This window comes from Zalophus californianus, chromosome 5, assembly GCF_009762305.2.
Source record: "Zalophus californianus isolate mZalCal1 chromosome 5, mZalCal1.pri.v2, whole genome shotgun sequence".
NCBI lineage: Eukaryota > Metazoa > Chordata > Mammalia > Carnivora > Otariidae > Zalophus > Zalophus californianus.
Genome location: NC_045599.1, coordinates 148,485,007 through 148,506,620, shown reverse-complemented (window position 1 = coordinate 148,506,620; position 21,614 = coordinate 148,485,007). Strand labels below are relative to the sequence as shown.

The 21,614-nt window shown below is 41.7% G+C and overlaps 1 protein-coding gene and 1 pseudogene across 1 annotated transcript in view; both read left to right on the top strand.

Moving 5' to 3' along the window:
- The window catches only part of ADCY2 (adenylate cyclase 2), a 401,408-nt gene that overhangs the window by 159,336 nt on the left and 220,458 nt on the right, over window positions 1-21,614 (top strand). The window lies entirely within an intron of this gene.
- Window positions 17,846-19,750, top strand: LOC113929854 (annotated as a pseudogene).

The window sequence follows — 21,614 nt, the reverse complement described above, 5'->3', positions numbered from 1 at the left end:
AATGGGGCCAGAGTCTAAGGTCGGTGGTGTTGCTGCCTGACCATGGTTGTTGCTACTGAGGGAGGGAATTTCTCACCAGAAACACCTGTGTCGATGCTGCTGCCAGAGTTGGGAGTTTTTCCTTCTTAGAAATGAAAGAGAGTTCTTCAAAGTCTTCTAATGAAATCAGAGAACGTTCACCAACTCTCTTACCAGAAAAATTCATGATCTAGGCAAATGTGTTCTTCATTCTTTTCAACTTACAACTATTCTAGAAAATGTGTTATTTTTTCTAAATGCATGACTCCCTTGTGTGTGTGTTTGTGTGTGTGTGTGTGAGAATATATTTTTCTTATTTTTTTGGCCACGGTATAATGGACCAGGATGAGACCAAGTTAACATCTGTAGACTTCCCATCGCTTCAGGTTAAATTGGGGTAATAAAACCTGCCATGTCTATTCATGGGCAGTTTGTCAGATAGACTAGGGACCATGATAGCTCTTTGGCTGTAATGTGCTACTAAAAGAGAAGTTATTTTGCATTGAGAGACTGGGTCTACTTATCAGCTCTTGCTTAGAGGGCATCACGCAGGGGCCACCTGGTGGGGGCGGCAGAGTGGGAAGAAGCCACCCCAGTTCCATGTGGGGAGTGCCGCAGAGCACCAAAGAGGGAGCTCCTTAGTGCTTAGGGTGGGTGGGGAAGGCTCCGGAGAAGGGGGCATCGCAGAACGGCATAGCTGAGGCAGCCACACACATCAGCAAAAAATCGGAGAGTGCAGATACGTTTGGGGACTCTACACCTCTTACAGGTGGTTGGACCTGGCTCGGGGCTGTGGGTGACATCTTGCAGATGATGTCTGTAAAGGGCTCAGGCATATCACTGAAAACACATGTAGTCCATGACAGATTGTTTGGCCTTCAGTAGATGGACACTAAAGAGATGGTTAATTTTAAACAATGGAAGGACATGACCCCAGATTCTGGGAAAACATACCGAAGTGTCTGTCATCCAGCCACGCCACAGTTCAAGAGCGTCTTCACTTCCTGGGCTCCGGTGCCCAGCTGACTCGCTAATATCCCTCCTTCCCTTGGTCACTAAGCTGCTTGGAATAGATGGTGTTGGAAGCTTGGGTTTTTTTGTGTCCCATTTATCTAACTTCCTGCCTAATTTTTCCACTGAAAGTGCGGGCTCTAAGGTGGCTTTGCTCCCCCGGGTGGTAAGCCCATAGTTGAAATGGTGACCTGCCCGGATTTAAGGTGAAAAGACAGATGGGTTGTCTGCCTTTGGAGAAGAAAAGAGGATTGCCACTCATGACCCAAGCAAAGTTATCGAGAATTAATTCTCCATTTAATTTAGTGGCTTCAGGCCTCTAATCGCAGAAGTGCAGCAAAGTTCATTCTGGTCGGAAGATGAAGAATTTTCATAAGCAAAAGTTAATAGACCCACTAATAATCTTGGACGTGTAAGGAGCTGTGGATATCTTCAAAGCCAGTCTCATTGATTTTATAAAATAGATGAATTAAGTGACTCCGTTAAGGTCATACTGCCTTTTTATCCTTCATAGGTACAAACCATCTGGTTTCTGCTGGAACATTTCATTTAAGCTTTTCCCTAAAGGTCACATTCCAAACCAGATCGAATTTGTGATTCAGTGAGAGACCGTGACCACCATGTCTGGCAGCCATAAATTTCTCAGGGGCAAAATGAAAACACAGAGAAACATGGATCAAAACTGGCTGGTTCCTTGACTTTTTGTCCAGAGCAACTGAACTGTGGGTTGAACATCATCCTAAGAAACTGCATAGATGAGCTAAAAGATCTTCGTGTTCCGTAATTTTGTTGTAATAAATACAGTTTAACGTACCATTCCTTTGCTATAGCATTTGATGGCAGGATGGCCACCTAGACTTCTGTAAGACCAGGAGGCAGAGTGGAGGCTCCCTCCTAATTCAGTGTGTCATTATCAGGTGAATTCAGAGCTTTGTCAGGTTTTGAACATGAGTAAAAGCAGTGGAAGGTAAGCCAAAGTGAAGATGACAAAGAAATGCAGAAGGAAAAGAGAACAGAGAACCAGCACAAAAGCTACACAAGTTAAGGAGAATCCAAAAAATCTTGTGACCAAGAGTAGGAAATAAAGCCACAAAGGGATATATAAATATTTTTAGCCCCCACACTATAGAATTTCACCTGCTCTTCTAGAATGTGGCTTCCTGGAAACTTTCCTTTAAATTTCGATATATTGGACATAATTCAAATATTTTATTTTTTTCAGCTCGGTTTTAGGGGAATACCACTGTGATATTATTTATTTTGTGTCTGAAAATTGTGACATCTGTCCTGGACAGCTGTAAATATTCTTTTATTATTCAGTCCTTAGCCATCTGTCTCACAGGGTCCCTGCAACACTTTCCTTGTCCCTGCAGCGATTGTTGATTCTACCGGAAATATTCTTAGCTGATCTGTCACTAGAGATTTATTGTGAAAATCAGAAGCAATTACTTGGATGTTATATTATCGTATGAATTATTTCTTTTATGGAATCTAAAGCTTAGGTTGAGTGATTGCTTTGGAAAGTAATTTTGCTCAGCATTTTCTTCACTATAATTAAAACGAATGACTTTTTTAAATTGGTGGTTTATTAACTAAAAGAGAATAACCACCCCCCCTGCTTTTTTTTTATTGATCTCTAAATTTTCCAGGAAATGTGTTATGTGGGAGCTGTGTGACCATAAGCCATTTGATTTATGGTCAAGTTGCTTTCCGGCTCACTCAAGAGCACATGATGTGAAGAAAATAGATTTCTAGCAATTAGTAAAGGTAGGCATTATAAATAACCTTTTTAGGTATGTGTCCCTGCCAGGCTGTCTCTTTAAAAGTCTACCCATAAAAGCTGTCCTGGATCTTCTCCTGGAAACGGGGGCCCAGTGCCAGTCTCCTGACATGAGTATCAGGAACGGAGAACATCAGGGGTGAGGTGATAACCTGGGAGAAGGTTTAGAGGAGCTACCCTCTCAGAGACAAATTTAAGCTGGCTCTCTTGTAAATAAGAAGACCAGCAAACTGGGGTGACTTAGATGAAAAAGAAAGTGGGGCTTGGAGTATTTTAAGTTTTTTAAATGTGCAACTATATTAGCAATGAGAAAAATAAAATTAACCCAGAATCATAAATGTCATTCTGAAATAAAACATAGTAATTGAGCTTAAACTTCAAATTAAAAAGTTAATGTCTTGGGGCACCTGGCTGTCTTAGTCGGTAGAGTACGTGACTCTTGATCTTGGCATCATAAGCTCAAGCCTCACTTTGTGTGTAGAGTGTACTTTAAAAAAAATATGTCTTCTTTAATTATAAAATATACATTTCAGGGGCACCTGGGTGGCTCATTCAGTTAAGCATCTGACTTTAGCTCAGGTCAAGATCCCGGGATCCTGGGATCGAGCCCCATGTCAGGCTCCCTGTTCACTGGAGGGCCTGCTTCTCCCTCTCCCTCTGCTGCTTCCCCTGCTTGTGCGTGCTCGCTCTCTCTCTCTCTCTCTCAAATAAGTAAAATCTTTAAAAAAGAATCTCCATTTCATTCTGCCTTATGTCATCTGTTTCTTTCCCAGGACTTCCTATCCATTACATTTATTTCAAAAGTGTTTACCTTTACTTCTCGGATGTTGGTTGTAATAGCTGTTTTTAACGCCTTTGCTAATTCTCAGATCTGTGACATGTCACGAGTAATATCTGTTGGTTTTACTTTTACTTGTGAGTTGAGTTAATTTGAGTTATATTCCTGAACCTTAACAGGCTGAGAAATTTTAGATTGATTCTTAGACATTTTGAGTATTACATCATGGGATTCTGGTTCTTGTTTCAATCCTAAGGGGAATGTTGATTGCTTGTTTTAGCAAGCAACTGACCCACATAGTTACAGGCTGCAGGTTTTTAAAAATTTTATGTAGCTTGTTCTCCTGTATTAAGGATTGTATTAATCAATGTTGAGGGCTGAATTATGTGCCCCCTTTCCCCAGATTCGTATGGTTAAGTCCTAACCCCCAGTGCCTCAACATGTGATGTTTGGAGGTAGGGTCTTTAAAGAGATAATTAAGGTTGAATGAGATCATATGTATGGGGCTTCATCGAATAGGACGGGTACCCTAACATAAGAAGAAGAAATTAGGACACAGACACACACAGGAAAACCCACGTGAAGGCACCAGAAGAAGGAGGGCATCTACAAGCTAAAGAGAACAGCCTGAGAAGACACCAGCCCTGCTGACACCTTGAAATCAGACTTCCAGCCTCAAGAACCGTGAGAAACTAAATTTCTGTTACACAAGTCCCCATCTGTCGTGGTTATTGTAGCAGCCCAAGCAGACTAATACATTCAGGGTTGATATTATTTTGGTCATGATTTGAAGAGTGAAATTTGTTTTCTTGAAAATCTACTTTATGAAATTAGTAACATGACATTAAATAGAGGAAAATAATTAACATGCAAACTCCTGTTCACATGAGGTACAAGATAATGTTCAGTGTGTCCTCAGGGGAGGGCCCGTGGAGGGGGTGTCCTGAGATTTGTGCTTACAGGAGTGACAAACAATCACCTCTTTTCCATATCATAGGGGAAATGGATGCATGGCTCCAAAAAGAGACAGACAAGGGAAAAGACTTGGAGATGGACTGCACGATTTTTTAATTTCTTTCCATAAAAATTATCCTAAGCAATAATATAAATCATACAAAAAACCTCAGAAAATAATTGCAGCATCTGTGGTACCGAGTTGATTTTTTGAATGGATAAAGGAATGTTCTCAAATGAATTCAGAAACTAGTAATAGGCCAAGGAGGGGGGACCACGGGCTATCGATGTGGAGCAGTTCGCGCGCGCACACACACACACACACCCAACAGATGTGAATATCATTCACAGTGTTGAAATGAAAGGCATCCTCAAGCAAAGGAGCAAAGCTTTCAAATACATGTAAAACTTAGGTTGATGAGAACTTATACAAAGGAGCCTCCTCCTACACTATTTGTGATCTTTCAATAGATCTTGCATTTAGAGGGCAATCTGTTAAAATACGGCAGTGATTTTCTCTTGCAGACTGCCCTTTGTCCTATCAGTGATGTTTGTCATCATGTATCCTAAGGAAATACCGATGAATGTGTGCAGAAATTTCGCTTCCAAAAATGTTTATTGCAGTGTATTTTATAATGGCAAAAAGCGGAAAGAAGGAATGGCTTAAATAAATGTTATATTCAAATAAAATCATATAAAGATTTAGAAGATTAATGGAATGGGAAATATTTTTTACATTATTATGTAAAAAAGTTTAAAAGTTATAGGACTATTACAGTTCTTTTTTTTTAATGTTATGTTAATCACCATACATCACATCATTAGTTTTTGATGTAGTGTTCCACGATTTATTGTTTGCGTATAACACCCAGTGCTCCATGCAATACGTGCCCTCTTTAATACCCATCACCGGGCTAACCCATCCCCCACCCCCCTCCCCTCTAGAACCCTCCGTTTGTTTCTCAGAGTCCATCGTCTCTCATGGTTAGGACTATTACAGTTCTATTTTTGTAAAGAAAAATGTTTACATGTGAACACAAACCAGTGGAATGATATACAGCCAAATACTGAAATGGATTATTTTGAATTATAGGTGATTTTTAATTTTTTTTTTCCTGGATTGTCTTTCCCATGTTCTGAAATAAACATATAACATTTTTAAAAACTCAATATAATTTATTTAAATATTAAGAAATATGTTCCAGAAACAGTAGTGATAGGATTATTTTGATTTCACAGTTAGTGATGTAGGACTTTTGAAACATGAAGTGCTTTTGCATTCATTTTTCAGTTATGTCTTGCTCTTAGTTTGTTGATTTCACTGAAGATTATCTTTTATTTTAAATATTCCTAAAATTTAGGTCTTCCAGAGTTAAACTAATGGATATTCTGTTGCTAGGCATACCCTCGATATAGCCATCCTTTTTATAGTTACTCTTGGGATGGGACTACCTTCTAATTATGAATCAGTTAAGAGAATTAAATTTCAACTGTAGTTTTACAATCAAATATTTCCATGGACCATTTTTACCAAAATAATTCTGTGCCAAAACACCACCACAATCTAATGTATTACAAATAATCAAATCTATTGGAAAACAAAATTGATATTTTTAAAGTGAATTCTCTCTAAAACAACACTGTTGCTTATCAAGAATTAAGAAATACTGAGCCTGTTTATGAGGGGGGCGGAGTGTGTGTGTTTGTGTCTGTTTTTGGCCAGTGGAACTATCCTTTTACTCTTTACTAAAGCAACAAAGAAGTATTGTTTCTACTGAAATCTGTTGAAATTGATCCTCCGGGTGTGGTGTCCTGGGCTTAGACTTCTTTATCCAGAAGCCTGTGGGTCTGAGCATCCTTGGCCTGCCCGCCTCCAGCCCCTAGTGAAGCAAGTGGAACCCAAAATCTTTTCTTTCTGGCTCACTGTTCTGTACACAGGCCATCCCAGGAGGCGGGTGGCAGTAACAGAGGGGTCACAGGGTACCACAGGTGGCTCTGTGCCAAGGCTGCAGCTTCCGTGTATGCCTCTTGGGGGAGGGCTGGTGGCTGGGGACTGGGCTCCTGTCACTCCAGGGGCTCTCCTGCGGGTTAGTGGGCGAAGGCAGGCCCACTAATTACCGATGGCAAATGTCTGCCGTTCCTGCCCCCCGCGTCTGCATCTCCAGGTTTGCATGTGGAATCAAGACAGTGACGTGCTGGACGGTTTAGGTGAAACAGGGTTACAGAAAATAAGGAGTCTTCTCATAACACCTTGCGTAAGATTTGTAGTGCAGTCCAAGAATTGCAAAGGTTCTTGGGTAAATAAAAATAACACCTACGATTTTTGACCCCTTGCTTTTTGCCAGCCACGGCACAAAGCAGTGTTATCCAACATATGCCGTGATTTTAAATGCACAGAACAGCAGTTTTCCTATTCTACAAAAGATAAAAGGGAGGCTCTGAGAGTTTAAGGAACTTGCTAAAGGTCACACAGTGTGTAAATGACGGAAACAACCATTTTTTCACACACATGCCATCGACATCATGGTTAAGGCGTCTCTTACCTAGGGTGTCCGTTCCAAGTACATCCCCAAATATTAAACAGATTTATGCTTAACAAGTAGAGCCTCAGACCTATCTGACGTTGGCAGACTATTTTTAGGAAAATCTGTGTGCAGGTGTGATTTACCTGAATAGATTTATCTTTATTGAAAGTGTAAATTTTTAGTGTCACTGCATCTCTGTGTGTGTGTCTTAAGAAGTTCCCACATCTCAGGGTGATACCTAATTCCTTTCTCATGAGTTGGTCCTGAAAATTATTCTTTGTCCAGTGAGCTCATGATAGCGATGCTGTTATTCTGTTTTTCCTGGACTGTCTAATATTCCCGACATTTGTCAGTCTCTGCCAGCCAGCGAAATGGGTTCCAGAGTATTCCAGGGCAGCCAGGGAAAGGCAGTCTGAAGAGGTCACATCTTAGAGCAAAGCGTATGGGGTGAGAATGTTGGTGCTACATTAAATTAACAGAGTATTTCAGTTGTAATTTCGTATCAGATACATGACCAAAGAATGCAAGATAGTCCTTAAAGCATGTGTGTGAGGCTACTGTGTTCTGTAGAAGACATTAAACTAGATTGATCCTGCTTTTGGAATATTTTAATATAGTTTCACCATCCACTGGATTTGCCAGTAACATACATATGCGTGATTCTGATGTGCGTGTGCCTGGCACACAGGCTTTTTCTGAAAGGAAAGGTGTCTTTGATTTGCACTCAAGGAGTAAAGTAAGGTGATGATGAAGGTGACACCGTGGGGGGTGGGGGGCAGCAGCTGGGACGTGGCTCCAGTCATGTCTCAAAGGACACCTGGAGAAACTTCTGAGAAGGCTGCCTACATGTTATAAATACCCTCTAGGATAGTGCCTTTTTCCCCTTGACTACTTCCTTATAACTCTCAGCATTATGATAATCAACTACTCATAATAAATTAAAACAAAATTTGGAAAATTGCCAGGACAAAATTTGTTTCTAGAACAGAAGGAAAAGGGAAGCTTTGAGAATTTGTTACCTGACTCCAGTGGACCAGAGAAAAGGAAAGGGGTTAAAAGCACTTACATTTTGATTGTCGACAAGAGTAGCTGGGAAGTCAAGTTCTGGGGCCCCTCTGGAGAGGAAGGGGGCTGGAGAGAAGTAGCTGTTCCTGCTGGGCGGGAGGGAGCGGGCCGTCAGGAGCGCACCACAGGTGTGTGTCTCTTGGTAGAAACTTCCCGTGTTCTCGAAAAGCCATGGTACTCCGTGTGCTCCCTCCAGCTACCGGAAAAACCCTGCTCTGTACGTCTGTGACCCTGGACAATTGGTACCAGCATAATATGCAGTGATCGAGGATGCAGAGAACAAGAATGTTTCTGATGTGCATCACTTGGCATTGGGTTTCTTGGCACTGGATGTATCTGAGAGCACTTGGAGGATTTTACAGAAGGAAGCCTTCTGTGGTGCTCACCCGTGCACTGGTCTGGTGCCCGCGGTCACAGCACAAGAGAAGTCTGGGACAAGCCCCCGCACTCTTGTATTTAGAAAGTTCTATAAATACAGCGTTGAGGGTCCCCCCAGCATAAACACTTAGCTCTTTCTTCTCACCCTTTCCATATGCCGGACTATCATTCATGTGCTCTGACCTGCTGCCTGGGTATTTTTAAAAGAGAAATACTTCTCTTCAGCAAGTTTGAATTTGTTTTTTATTTTTGCCTTGTTGTTGTTTGGGTATTTTTGCCATGAATGTATCGTTTGTTTATGCGATTTCTCTGAAGTAACTGAGTATTTGGGGATCGTGGGTAGATCTGTTATTTTCAGAGCTTGCTTTTCCCTGAGTCTGTGGTGTGAGCCAGCCTTTTTTTTTTTTTTTAAGATTTTATTTATTTATTTGAGAGAGACAGAGTATGAGCAGAGGGAGGGGCAGAGGGAGAGGGAGAAGCAGGTTCCCTGCTGAGCAGGGGCTGAATCCCAGGACCCTTAGATCATGACCTGAGCTGAAGGCAGACGCTTAACCAACTGAGCTACCCAAGTGCCCAGCGAGCTTCTTAATGCGATGGGACTCCCCTTCCCGTCTGGGTTCACCTTTGAACAGGGAGCCACCTCTGGGCCTGCCCTCCCCTTCTCCCTGTTTCTTACCACCTCCTTGCCCTGAGCAGGGTGGAGTTTCTTGAAAACACCCAGTAGAACATGGTACAGGGCCAGCCCTTCTGGGTCTGTGTGTAGTCTTCCCTGGTGGGTTAGCTGGGGTGCGAGAACAGAGACCCTGGCAAGTAAGGACCCCCTGTTGGTCGCTCAGACACTGTTCCTTTCAAGCAGGGAAAGTCGTCATCTTTTACTCTAATGTTACCCCCTTCGAATGAATGGTAAGCCTTAGGAAAGTGAGTTAACCTCTGGGCTTCAGTTTTCCTCATCTGTACAATGGGTCATGCAGTTTCACCTCCACTGATGGCAGAGTAGCTCCTCTCAGACTAATCATCCCTGAGATAACACTACAAACTTTGCCTAAACTATGAGCGAAGACTACCCAAAAGCACTGGAGAATGGCTGAGAAGAGGCAGAAGCACCTGGGAGTCAGTGCTTGGACAGAAGCTGTTCTGGGTTTGGGGCCTTGGGGAAGCCTCCGTCAGGCCCAGCGGGGAGGGACAAACTCAGAAAGAAGTCTGCAGTCTTCCCGGACTGGGCCACCAGTAAGACAGTGCAGTGACACACCAGCCACTGGCACAGGGAGAGGGAGGCCCCCAGTGCTGCAGGTGAACCCCACACAGCCCTCAGGCAGACTCCTAGGAGAAGCAGTGACGGGACGGAACCCCGGGACGGAGCAGAGTTGGCAGCTGCTGTCCTCACGCACCCTGGGAGGGCAACTTGGGGATGTGTCTTGTCATCTACAGCAGGTACTGGAGATATCACCAAGGAGCCACCGGGTTAAGTGAAATGGAGTTAAAAAAAAAAAAAAAAAGCGATTGACCCAAAGGAAAGAGAGGAGGAAAACAGGAACATAAAGCAGAGGGGACAGACATGAAACGACCCGCAGCATAGTAGATCTCATCCAGCCTTGTTAACAACTGTGTTAAAATGAATGGACTGTGTGCAAAACCGTAGTATGTATTTGAAAATAGCCAAGAGAGCAGATCTTAAAAGTTCTCGTCACAAGGAAAGTTTTGTGGTAATTCTGTGGCGTGACGGATGATAGCAACTTACTGTGGTAATCCTTTTGCAATATGCAAATATCCCGTTACGTTGTCCCCCTAACCCCAAAACAGTGCTAAATGTCGGTCACGAACCAACTGAAAGAAAAGAAAGGAGAAGGCATACTGGTCAGGAGGCAGCGGAGGCTGTTGGTTCTCTCTGTCGCCACTCTTCCTTCCACTGTCCTGCTTCCTGGCACAGGCGTGATTCTGGGAGGCACCTTGCTTCCTGTGCCCCCCCCTCCCCGCGCTCAGCGGCGTGGTCCAGACAGGGGGCTCCCTCTCCAGCTCCAGATGAACTCTGACTGGTTCAACACAATCCCCAACCCTAGAACCCGAGGAAAACCCACAGAGGAGCTTTGTCACTGGCAAAACAGATTAATGAAGGGATGATTAATTATTAATAGACATGATGGGGTAGCTTCTTTGGAAGATAGTTTGGCGGTGTCTTACAAAGCAAAATATAGCCTTATTATGAGATCCAGTAATTGTGCTCCTAGGTATTTATCCAAATGAGATTAAAAAAAAAACTTATATCCACACCAAAACCTTCACACGCGCGTTCATAGCAGCTTTATGCATAGCTGTCAGAAATTGGAAGCAACCAGATGTCTTTCAACAACTGAAGAGAAAAATAAGCTGTGGTCCATCCACACAGTGTATTCAGTGATACAAAGAGATGAGCTTTCTAACCATGAAAGGACATGGAGGAACCTTAAATTTAAAAAATAATAAAATTAGAAGTGGGGGGAACCTTTCTAACAAGGCTGGCTCAGATTAGAATTGGTTACCTCCTCAGATTCATGGAAACAAAAATCTGTGGAGCGGATACACTAAGAGGTTGAAATTACTGGACTAGGTAAAAAGCAAGACGCAGTACCATGCTGGCTGCAGGAGATGCACTTGAAATGGAGAGACAGGCTAAAGATACAAGAGTTGTGAGGGCTACGCCATGCAGACAAGCACCATAAGACCACAGTGGCCATGTGAAGATCTCATTCAAGACTCAGAGTTACCAGACACATCACAGTCTGATGGCGCCTCCGTTAGGAAGACAGAACAGTCTCGGACACATGTCCAATAACTGAAAATAGAACTGATAGAATGAAAAAGAACAAGAGACAAATCCCCTTTGACTGAATTGCTGATAATTAGGGGGAAAAATTTACACTGATCTCACACAAACTATTTAAAGAAAAAGAAATGGAAAGAACGCCTGTCAGCTGATTCTTTGAGGCCAGTATAACCTGGTTACCAAAACTTAACAAAGAAAGAAAGGGGCTGGCTCATCTTCCTAATGAATTTATATGCAAAACCCTTACTAAAATCTTAGCAAATCAAATCCAACCAATACATACAAAGGACAATCTATCTGGACCACGTGGGTTTTTCCCAAGAATGTAGGGCCAGTTTAACATACGAAAATTAATCAAGTTAGTCCACCATGTTTACAGAATAAAGGAGAGCAACTATGTCAGTATTGCAACAAATGGAAGAGCATTCGGTACAAATCAACACCCTTCTATGTTAAAGACACTCAACAACTTAGAAGAGAGGGAAACACTTTGAAGCCAGTAAAGAGCATGTATGAAACACACACCGCTAACACCCTACACAGTGGCCAAACATTGAACACTTTTCCTCTCAGATTTGGGACAAGGCACTCCTATTCAATATTTTACTGCAGGTCATACGAGTGAAATGAGGCAAGAAAAAGAACTAAAAGGCATAAAACATAGAAAGTAACAAGTAAAACTGTCTCTTTTCACAGAGGACCAATTATCTACACAGAAATCCTCAGGAATCAAGTAAACAACCAGTAGAACTAATATGCAAACATAGCAAGGTTGAGGGGTACAAAGCCAATAAACAAAAATCGATTGTATTTTTATATACTGACAGGAAAAAACTGAAAATAAAAGTAAAAATAGAATTCTGTTTATAGCTATGTAAACAAACAAAATATTTAGTAATACATTTAAGAAAAGACAAGCGAGATCTCTGCGTTTAAAATTACACAGCTACTGAAAGACGTTTAAAAAAAAAAAACACAAATTAGGGGCACCTGGGTGGTTCAGTTGGTTAAGCGTCTGCCTTCGGCTCAGGCCATGACCCCAGCGTCCCTGGATTGAGCGCAGCGGGCGGGGAGCCTACTTCTCCTCCTGCCCCTCACCTGCTCATGCTCTCTCTCTCTCTCTCACTCTCTTTCTCTTTCTCAGATAAATAAATAGATAAAAATAAAAATAAGATAAATGGAGCAATGTATTGTGCTCATGGATTGGAAGCCTCAAAATTTTCTCAAGATTGCCATATATAAACAACCCGTCCCAGTTATAAAACCAACAGGCTTTCTTTAGAAATTTATAAACTGATTATAAAATTTATATTGAACTACCAAGCACTTAGGATAGTCAAAATTATGTAAAAGTAGAGGAAGGTTAAGCTACTCCCTGTGGTTGGCTTTTGTAGTCAAGACAGCTAATGTTGGCATAAGGATCAACCAGTGGGGCAATGGATCAGCACAGAGAATTCATAATAGACCTGCTAATGCAGCCATGGATTTTGGATGGAGACGCTAAAGTAATCTCATGGGTAAATGAAAGTCTTCAAAAATGCTGTTGAAACAACCGAATATACATGAAAAAAAAAAGTAAAAACAAAAAACCTGTATCTCTACCTCTCATCATAAAGAAATTAAATCCAAATGCATCATCTATTCATAGCTAAATGTAAAAAACCAAAAGTATAAAACCCCTAAATGAAATCATGAAAGAACGTGTTTGTTGGGGCTGATGTAGAGGATGGGCTTCTCATGCAGGACACAGAAAGGAAGAACCTTAAGGAAATGAATTTTTCTCATCAGAAACACCCTTTAGAACATGAATCGGTAAGCCACAGGTAGGGAAATGTATTGCCAAACGTAGGTCAAAAAACTTCTATCCAGAATATAGAAAGAACTCCTACAATTCAATAATATGAAGAAAAACAACCCTGTCAAAAACGAGACAAAGGATCTGAACAGACATTTCACAAAGGATGACATATAAATGCCCCAGAATCCCATAAGAGGGCCTCCCAATTCATTAATGAACAAGTTAAAACCGTAATGAGATAATACCCACAAACCAAAGTAGCTTAATTTAAAAGAATGACAACACCAACTATTGGCGAGATTGTCCGAGGCATCCTGCGCCTAGTCTCTGCATACTGTCACACGGCTTCTCGCTCTTGTTCTTCTGGGGTGAAAATACATTATTCATTTTACTGTTTCCTAAACACCTACCTTCTATTCTATATCTGTAAGAGCAATAAATGTAAAGGCAGGTTTACCAGATTAAGTGAGGAAATGCGGACTCATCCATGAGAGACTCTTGACTCTGGGAAACAGACTAAGGGTTTCTGGAGGGGAGGTGGGTGGGGGGATCGGGTAACTGGGGGATGGGCATTAAGGAGGGAACGTGATGCGAAGAGCCCTGGGTGTTGTATGTAACTAATGAAAAACTGAACACTGCATCAAAAACTAATGATGTACTATGTGTTGGCTAAATGAATTTAAACAAGAAAAAATTGAAAGGAAAATACCATACTAAGCTTGTCCCCAGATTGAGCCACCTTAGTTTACATTTTTCTGTCTTGAGACCGATAGATATGATTATGACTATATTTGGAAGGAAAACAATTCACCGATTTTATTTTATTTTATTATTTCATTTCATTTTTGTGGGAAACAGCATTATAGATTTGGGCTAATCCATGACAAGGTGATAGAGGCAGTTTAGAGGTCAAGAGAAAAAGAATTCCACTAAATTAGTGATGTGGAAATTCAAACTAGAATTGTAATTTTAAAAAGCAGCCGGTGTTAAGGCCTCGGATACGTGTGCAGACCTGTCCTTTAGCTGTCTCTTTCACCCCTTGCACTTACCCGCCCTGCCTTCCCGCCCTGGGGTCTCCTCAGAGCAGGTGGTTCGTCCGCACCCGGCAGTTCTAAGTCTTTTCATGAATTCTGACAAATGCGGCAGAAAGAAAAAATGCAGTTAATTAAATTTCATCACGTTGGCTACCGGGCCGCCTTTCGGCGTAGGAGGAAACTGATCAAATAAGCCCTTGACAGGGACCTGGGTTGCTGTGCTTCCCAGGGGGTGTGTTAAGGTGGCTCAGCGGCAGTCTCTAATTTGCCCAGACATGTTCGTGATAACCTGTGTATAAGTCTGTCAGGGAAAGGCCTGCAGAGAGGTAGCCTTGTGGATCTGCAGACTGTGATCGGTAGTCTTTTATCATAACGTGTGTGTGAATGAAGAGTCATCTTGAAACGCCAGCGGGGGGGCCGGTGAAGGTGCACATGATGTGAGCTTGTCCCTGGATGTGTACGGAGACTCTGTGTCTGTGCCTATGTGCATCCAAATTCATGTTCATATCTGCATCCATCCATCCATCTATTTGCGGAGGGGAGAGATGATAGACAGATAGACAGATAGACAGATAGATGCATAGATAATCAGGTGGAGGGAGGGAGGCAGGAAGGGAAGGATGGAAGAAGGGAATGGATAGCTAGACACATGGACGTGGAAACAGACGGAGACCAACCCCCAGGCTTGTAGGTGAAGAGCCTGAGGCTCCCATGTGAAGGAGCTTCCCAGAAGTAGATAATCCATGACGGGCAGAGTTAGGATCCACAGCCTAGTCTGCGAAGGCACAGAGACCTCTCTTTCAGCTCAACATGACATTGTTCACATGACTCACTTCATCATCTCTTGGGACTCAACTCACCTGGTCCAGGAAGTTTCTGCTTGCCCTGCTTCCTGCCCAGGTCAGTGTCGCTGCTCACAGTGATGACCCAGTCGATTGCAAATCACGTGGCTTTGGCGGCCCCAGGCAGCGTTTCAAGTTTGACGCCTTCATGTGGCTCCTTTCCTATGATGTTGCGAGGTACTTCAGGGACGCGTACTGTTTTCTTTTTAATTTAATCCTTCTGGTCTCAGTTTTGTACCTTCATTCATATCAAAAGCATTCATGTTTCTTATAAATGTGATACATGGGCATAGTTAAAAAAAAAAGCTGAAGCAAAGGAAAATGAGAGGTTTCCCCACTCCCACCCCTTGTCCAGTTTCTACTGTGAACACATCCCCTGCACCTTCCAGGGAACGGGTGTGTTCATCTCAGCATCCCTAGAGTCTCGTGTTGGGCCAGGTGCCTCGCTGACAGAGGCCTCCTCAGGTGACTGCATGGATGTGGCCTGTCCCTTAAATTAAAAACAGAAATGGAGTCAATATTCAGAATGGCAGCAGCCAGTTTAAAAATATGATTCCATTGTAAGTTCTGGACAAGTAAGGGAGAGAAATGAGAAGAAGAACACATAAGAGGGACAGAGAGGTGGATATAAAAACACTTAGAGGAAGGATAGGTTAGGAATTCACCTGCCAAATGTCAGCAGCATCTCCCCGCCCTGCCCCCCACTGCAAGGCAGTGTTGTTACACGATGATGATGACTCTAGTCCGTGCAGTTAGTCACAGCGAAGAAGAAAGCCCATAAATAGGAGAGAAAAAGTGAAATTTTAAAAAATTATTCTTGTATAATCTCTACTATTATGATTGCAAATAATGTGTTGTTACCAGAAAAACGCAAGAGAATCAAAAGTGATTAGAAGCGATGCAAGAAGCTGATAAGACTTTTCCTTATTTCAGTAATATTCAGTTAGAAAACTGTAGTAGAAGAAGTGATTCTATTGGAGATATTTCTAAATATATGATTTTTCTGAATAAATTACTAAGAAAAATTGGAGACATTTGGAAAAATGAAAATTTTTTCCTGGGAGACATAAAAAGTCCAAATAAGTAGGAAATGGGGACATATTTGGGTGCAAATATTAAATATTATACCGGTGTCAATGCCTACCAAATTCATTTATAGTGTTAACACATGGTTACCATCCCCATGGACCTTTTTACCCCATGGTAATTGTGCAGTCCGCTAGGCTACCATAATACCTCAAACTGGGTGACTTAAATGATAGAAATTTATCTTCTCACCATTCATGGAGGCTACAGGTGTGAGATCAGGTACCAGTACAGCCGGGGTCTGGTGCTTTTCCCCACATCATCATGTGGCCTTCTCATGCATGCTGGGAGAGACCAGGTGCCTGGCATCTCTTCTTAGAGGGGCACTGGTTCCATCAGACAGGGAATCAGCCTTCTTGATGTCAGCCCATTACCCCCAAAGGCTCCATCTCCAAATACCATCACATTGGGGGTTAGGGAATCACCATACGAATTAAGGGGAGGGCTCACAAGCACTCAGTCCATAATAGTAATTTGATTAAATAACTATGTACTTTACTTGGAAAAAATAAACAAGAAATAGTACCTAATAAAATCTGCTTTGTCAGTTATGTGTTTAGACTCAATAGACAGATAAATGGAATATTACTGTGATTGGCGTATCCCGGGCCAGACAATACTTATTTTTGGCTCTATGAGCCAAACTCTTCATTTCTGTTATAGTACAAAAGTGATCATAAATTATATATAAACACATGAACGTGCTTTGTTTCAGTAAAACTTTATGTATGCTGAAATTTGAAATTCATATAATTTTTATGTATCACCAAAGATCTTACTGCTTACTTTTGTTTTTTTTTTCCAATCATATAAAAATGGAAAAAAAAATCATTCTTAGCTCAAGAGCTTCACAAAAACAAACCTTAGACCTGATTTGGCCTGTGACCCATAGTTTGCCAAGCCCTGGAAGAGAAAAAGGAACAAAGGAAGAGATTCTAAACACATAAAGAATTAAGATGTTACAAAGGCAGGGTTACCAACCAGTGAATAAAATAAAGGTTATTCAGTAAATAGTGTGAGACATCGGCTCGGCAACAGAGGGAAAGAACTCATGGTGGACCTTCATCCAACAACAACCAAAATAAATTCCAAATGAAGAATTAAGGGAAAACAACAGAAACAAAAACAAAGTCATTAAAATCAAGGAAAATAGAAGTGAGTATCTAATTTTGTAGTGGAAAATCCTTTCTAAGCCTACAGGGACCTTTCCTGGGCCCTAAATTCTGGCCGGCCTTCCTTGGTGATCCCTTTCAGTTGTCCCCCCGAAGCTCGAGCATCTGAGAAAGGTTTCCATCTTACTCCTCCACGGAGCTTCCAGAAGCTTCCATGCTGTGGTGTACATCACAGCACTGCCAGGCACTCCAGCACTTGGGATCATTCTCACCTGGAAGAAGCACCCTTGAAGCCTTTCTCCCACCAAATATGTGGAAACCATCAAATAAACTTTGCACTGACTGAGCAAGGTTAAATGGGCTCTTTCACAACTGATTCCCAAAGTCCCTTTGGTCATGTAACTCTTCCCTCCTTCCCTGCACCTGTGGGCATCAGACACAGTTGGCTCGCAGATTGCGTGCCTGGCACGGAGAGGCCTGGCTGGAGTACTTAGACTCCATCGACGGAAATCAAAATCAAAGCTGGCAGGACCTGTTGGAAATGAGATAGAAGGGAATGAGTCATTTTGGGGGTCACGGTACTTAAGCAAGAAAAACAAAAAGGTAACGATGTAGGCTCAGTTCTCGTGCCTCCACCTCCGCTGCGGCTCATGGTCGTCCCGCCATGGCACTGTCGCGGGGACTGCCTGGGGAGCTGGCCAGGGCTGTGGGCAGGGTCCGGGTGCTGGTGGTGGGCACGGGTGGCATCGGCTGTGAGCTCCTCAAGAACCTCGTGCTCACCGGCTTCTTCCACATCGACCTGATTGATCCTGGATGCTGTCAATGTCAGCAACCTCAACAGGCAGTTTTTGTTTCAAAAGAAACGTGTTGGAACATCAAAGGCCCAAGTTGCCAAAGAAAGTGTCCTGCAGTTTTACCCAAAAGCTAATATCTTAGCCTACCATGATAGCATCCTGAACCCTGACTATAATGTAGAATTTTTTCAACAATTTATATTGGTTATGAATGCTTTAGATAACAGAGCTGCCCGCAACCATGTTAATAGGATGTGTCTAGCAGCTGATGTTCCTCTTATTGAGAGTGGAACTGCTGGTTACCTTGGGCAAGTAACTACCATCAAAAAGGGTGTAACTGCGTCTTACGAATGTCATCCCAGACCAACCCAGAGCACTTTTCTTGGCTGCACAATTCATAACAACCCCTTCTGAACCTATTCATTGCATCGTTTGGGCAAAGTATTTGTTTAACCAGTTGTTTGGGGAAGAAGATGCTAATCAAGAAGTACCCCCTGACAGCTGACCCCGAAGCTTCCTGGGAACCCATGGAAGCTGAAGCCAGGGCCAGAGCATCTAACGAAGATGGTGACATTAAACGTATTTCCACTAAGAAATGGGCTAAATCAACTGGATATGTTCCGGTTAAACTTTTTTACCAAGCTTTTTAAAGATGATATCTGGTATCTGTTGACAATGGACAAACTGTGGCGGAAAGGGAAACCTCCAGTTCCGTTGGACTGGGCTGAAGTACAAAGTCAAGGAGAAGAAACCAATGCATCAAACTGCAGTTAGGTCTGAAAGACCAGCACATTCTAGATGTAAAGAGCTATGCATGTCTCTTTTCAAAGAGCATTGAGACTTTGAGAGTTCATTTAGCAGAAGAAGGGGATGGAGCTGAGCTCATACGGGACAAGGAAGACCCGTCTGCAATGGATTCTGTCACCTCTGCTGTGAACCTCAGGCTGCGTATTTTCATTATGAATATGAAGAGCAGATTTGATATAAAATCAATGGCAGGAACATTATTCCTGCTACTACTAACCCAGTGATTACTGGGTTAATAGTATTGGAAGGATTGAAAATTTTATCAGGAAAAATAGACCAGTGTAGAACAATTTTTTTTGAATAAACAACCAAACCCAAGAAAGAAGCTTCTTGTGCCTTGTGCACTGGATCGTCCTAACCCTGATTGTTACGTATGTGCCAGCAAACCAGAGGTGACTGTTCGGCTCAATGTCCACAAAGTGACTGTTCTCACATCACAGGATAAGATAGTGAAAGAAAAATTTGCTACGGTAGCACCAAGTGTCCAAATTGAAGATGGGAAAGGAACAATCCTAGTATCTTCAGAAGAGGGGGAGACAGAAGCTAATAATCACAAAAAGCTGTCAGAATTTGGAATTAGAAATGGGAGCCGGCTTCAAGCAGACAACTTCCTTCAGGACTACACTTTATTGGTCAACATCCTTCATAGTGAGGACCTAGGGAAGGATGTTGAATTTGAAGTTGTTGGTGATGCCCCAGAAAAAGTGGGGCCCAAACAAGCCGAAGATGCTGCCAAAAGCATAACCAATGGCAGTGACGATGGAGCTCAGCCTTTCACATCCACCACACAAGAGCAAGATGATGTGCTCGTAGTTGAATCAGATGAAGAAGGTCCTTCAAATAATGATGACGTCAGTGAGGAAGAGAGAAGTCGCAAGAGGAAATTAGATGAGAAAGAGAGTATCAGTGCAAAGAGGCCCCACTCAGAACAGACAGAAGAGCTTGATGATGTTATAGCATTAGATTGAACAGAAATGCCTGTAAACAGAACCCTCTGACTGGGCAGAACCAGGTTATTTGTTACGTTCTTTGTTCCAAAGGGAAAAAAATTGACACCAGTGACTTGAAGATGATTCTGCTCCCTTTGAAAGCATTCATTTTGCTAGAACAATTAGAAACATTGTGGTGTGCTGTATTGAAAGTAGGAATATAGTTTTAAAGCCCTTTGAACAAAGTGTGTGCATAACCAGTCATGAGATGAAATAACACAATGCATGTTGCCTTTTTAATGTAAATACCCTTAGGTATCATTTAATAGTTTTTTAAAAAAAATATTGTAGTTTAGTAAAGTTGATACCTGGTTATAAATATTATGCCTTTATTTTTGGTTAGAAGAGGAATTATTTTTAGCCTAGATCTAACCATTTTCATACTCTTAACTGACTGGAACAGATTCAAAGAAGTATCAAGTGCTATGCATTGAAACGTGTTTCTTAAATCTTAACTGGCACTACGTATATTAATGTAAAACAACGTTAATTTCCTCAAGTTTTCAGCTTGTATTGCCTGGTATGTCTGTGTAAGAAGCCAATTTTTGTGTATTGTTACAGTTTCAGGTTATTTATATTTAGGATATAAATTTAATATAGAATGTAGAAATATAAAAATTCTACAAAACATATAAATTTTGATGTTTTGTAGAACTCAAATATGACTATACTAAATGGCATCTTCATACTTGTAAAAAAAAGATAATGATGTAAAAAGAGGTATGAGAAGGCTAAATTTGGGACACTTGCAAAAAATGATAGAATAGTAGAGATTATTAATTGATACTGGAAGTCTTTTCATTCTGCCATTTAATTTACTTTTCTCAGATAATGATAGTGGCTCTTCCTGACACAAGTACCAGAGAGTATAAATTCAAGACAAACTGCTGCAAAATAAGGCTGCATTTAAGCTTTGGCTAACTTTTTTTAAAAATTTTTGTTTTTAAAAAGAGTTGTATGTGGGTCGGGGGGGGGCACCTGGGTGGCACAGTCAGTTAAGTGTCTCACTCTTGGTATCAGCTCAGGTCATGATCTCAGGCTCCTGGGATTGAGTCCCACGTCAGGCTCCGCGCTGGGTTCTCTCTCCCTCTCCCTATGCCCCTCCCCCCTCAAATAAATAAATAAATCTTTAAAACAAATAGTTGTATAGTTCTATAAGTCATTCTAGAATTCTGTGTTCTCTTTATTCAAAGGCATATTGAAAAGATTGGGAATTTTGTGTTTGTTTGCGCTTGGGAAAAAATAAGTTGTTCATTTGAGGCTATATATAGGAAGCAAGATTTTTCTCTCTGATAATAATAGTTCAATAGCTTATGAAAATATTGCCTGTTTTCCATCATCAGAAAAGATGAAATAATATACAAAATTATTTGACAGGGCCATGATACAGTTCAATTATACTACCAAAAGTGATGAATGTTATGTTGTGGACAAAGTCAGCCCACAGGAACTTGCAATATAAATGTGGTTGTGTTGGGGCGCCTGGGTGGCTCAGTTGGTTAAGTGTCTGCCTTTGGCTCAGGTCGTGATCTCAGGGTCCTGGGATCGAGCCCCACGTCGGGCTCTCTCCTCAGCTGGGAGTCTGCGTCTCCCTCTCCCTCTCGCTCTGTGCTCCCTCGCTCTCTCTCAAATAAATGAAATCTTAAAAATAAATACATGTGGTTATGTTAATATATATGGAAAAGAAGTTTGGTGTGTTTTTGCTTCTGGGCATTTAGAGAGTTAGTTTTAATCAATTTTCTTAGTTAATCCATCTCAATTATTGATGTATTTTGTACTCAATAAGCTTATTTCTATAATTTCTATTTTGATTTTTTCATATTTTTATACTGGTATCACAAAC